Raw genomic sequence first — 2,788 nt, forward strand, 5'->3', positions numbered from 1 at the left:
CTCGTGTAGTCACTCCATGCAAGACTCCACAGAAAATGGAAAAATGTATCTAGAGAAGTCATCCAGAGGAGGTATGAACCATAATTCTCTCTGTAATCTAACGGTAGCATTGGAGCAGTGAGTTGAAGTTCCCCTTTGTGCTGTTTTCTCTGAGATTTCCGAGATGATTTGGAGATTAAAAAGAGCAGTGTGCAGCCTCCTCCTCCACTCTAATGTTCCATGCTTCCACTTCTTCCTCCTGTCTGCTAGGACTGTACCATTTGTATGGAGCCGTTAGGGGGTCCTTTTGACTACAAAGGCTCAGAAGTAAGGCCCGTGACCAGGGCAAAGTCAGTGGGGAGACGGGCCCAGTGTGGACATCAGTACCGCCATGTGCAACAAGGACAGCATGTGAGAGTCCTCATAAAAGCACACCCGATTACTCACAAATACACTATTTTATCATCACTGCAACAAGACTGGTAGACGATTCAAGTTTAGGTGGTAAACTTTAAACTCCTCTCTTCCAGGATAGAGGGGCCAACTGTACGACCATCTACGGTGTGAAGAAAGGCAACCATCCAGCATGGAAGATAGAGTACCGCATCGTCCCCAAATCTTTACCAGAACGCCCAGACTGCAAAACCATACGCATCATCTACAACACGGTTCAGGTACAACACAGATCAATGTGTGATTCCCCAATGTTGTGACCGATCCAAATCCAAATGTGTTGAGCTTTAGACTTTTTTTGGGGATGAAACAGTGTTAGGATACTTACCCTAAAGAACTTTACATACAGCCTAAATGATAATAACAAAGATTTCTTAAAGACGTGACAGCTATTCATTAATGTAGTTGTTCCAGGTTTTGAGAAAATGTGATGGATCCTGTACATTTTACAGTTTTTTTTGTGCTGTCTTCTAATCGATTTAAGTTAGGTTGGTGTAGTTTTTTTTCCTTTTGTGTGTTTTTAGTATTGTTAAGTGCGTTATTGAATGTTGGTTTGTTCACAAAACCAGAAAAATTAGGTTGTCTGAGCAGAGATGATCTTGGTTTAAGTGTACTGTGGCCGGAACCAAAATTAATTGCAAAATTTAAAAAAAAGGTTTAGACTTTGATGATACATTAATTGATGTGAACCCTATCTCTCCCTGACCTGAACAACCAAACCCAGGCAAGCCCTAGACAACCAGAGGCTTTCCTTGACACTACTACCTCGCCAACAGAAGAAAGGCACGAGGTATCCACCCTTTAAACGCATCAAGTAGGACTGTACAAGTCAGCATCCAAAATTATATTTTGTGATTATAGTTTTGTCTGCAATGAAGTTTACCAAGTGTAGAGGGTTTAAATGGTCAATATAACGTCTGAATGACCCATCCCTGGCTTTCTACCCTGTTGAAGGAAATCTACTCATCACTCCCACAGACCATCATGTTACAGTAATGTATCATTGAGTATGTGTTGTTAAAATGTTACACATTTAGTCAAGAAAAGACTGGGACACTATAGATTCACACAGAGATAGACGTGAACGCCCAGGAACGCCACACTCGATTTTAGCTTAGGGGAAAACGGAACGATCTGCCTAATACAGTTACATCATACACGATCATTTGGATCACTTTCAGAGCTATATTATGCATAGATTAAAGTTCTCAGTCACCACGACTGATTTCAGTCATTTGGATTCTATAGAAGTGGGGCTTGTCTTCCGTGGAAGCATGTCATGCAAAATAGGCTATCTACAAGCTCACAACACGTCATACGATCTCTCCTTGTTGTCTCTCTACAGTCCCAGAACTGTGTGCTGGTCCAGAAGGGTGAGGAGGCCAAGCAGCTGAAGCAGGACCTGCATAGGGCCCAGAGCCTGTTCACCTCGGCAGAGAGAGAGCTGCGCTATGAGCGGGAGAAGAACCTGGACCTGAAGAGACACAACGCTCTGCTGGACCATGAAAAACTCAAGGTTACAAATGATTCACAGCAGACCCTCATGAAATGGTTGAAGGTGTTTATTGTCACATACAGTTCCCATGAAATACAGCTGGTGGCAGAATTATAGACAGAGGCCGCACAAAATTAGAGAACCAGATAGAATGGTGGAATAGTAGTGTCATTAATGAATCAACAAGCTCTGAGAGATAATTGGCCTGGATAAATGTTTTCAGTATTACCGTAGGTTCAACCAGCCCAAGATAAAGCATTTAAGCAATATACTCAAAAATGGATGGTACTAATATATTAGATTTTTATTTATTTATGTTGAAATAATTTTGAACTGTGCTATACATATAATGGCTTTCGTTCCACAAAATAACGAACCTCCACTGTGAAAACATTTACGCCTAGTGTACTCTGACATGAAAGTATCATGGTGATGTGGTTCCCCCAGCTATGTGCAGAGCTGAAACAGGCCCAGACCAAACTGGTCCAGACGGAGCAGAACGTCCACGGCAAGACGACCGACATCGAGCGTCAGCAGCAGCACAAGATTAGAGAGCTGGAGCTGGCACGCAACTCCTCCAGCCGCAATGCCACCACCAGCCTGCAGGAGGAGCTGCAGGCCGAGAGGGCGCGTCTCATCGCAGCTGACAAAAAGGTTAAGATTTTGGCTTAGTGGCCCTGGAGTCCCGTAAGCCTGCTTTTTGTCAAGCAAATCACCAGACAGAAATGGCTTTTTGTCAAAAGTGTTCTGTCAAGCAGTTTCCTTTTTATTTTTCATTCAACAGGTGTTCCTAATACAACATGCTCCATACACACACACTGAGCAGCTTTAGTGTAATCGTTAAGTGAGCTTGTTGGAAGA

General features: G+C 43.0%; 1 long non-coding RNA gene across 1 annotated transcript; it reads left to right on the forward strand.

Moving 5' to 3' along the window:
* Positions 1 to 1,384: 1,384 nt before the first annotated feature.
* LOC308085257 lies at positions 1,385 to 2,465 on the forward strand. The gene is made up of 3 exons (XR_013933148.1): positions 1,385 to 1,439; positions 1,778 to 1,948; positions 2,375 to 2,465. It is a non-coding gene; the product is annotated as an uncharacterized lncRNA (long non-coding RNA).
* Positions 2,466 to 2,788: the final 323 nt, after the last annotated feature.

The sequence above is a fragment of the Gymnoscopelus braueri genome (genome assembly GCF_963280865.1).
Source record: "Gymnoscopelus braueri genome assembly, chromosome: 5".
NCBI lineage: Eukaryota > Metazoa > Chordata > Actinopteri > Myctophiformes > Myctophidae > Gymnoscopelus > Gymnoscopelus braueri.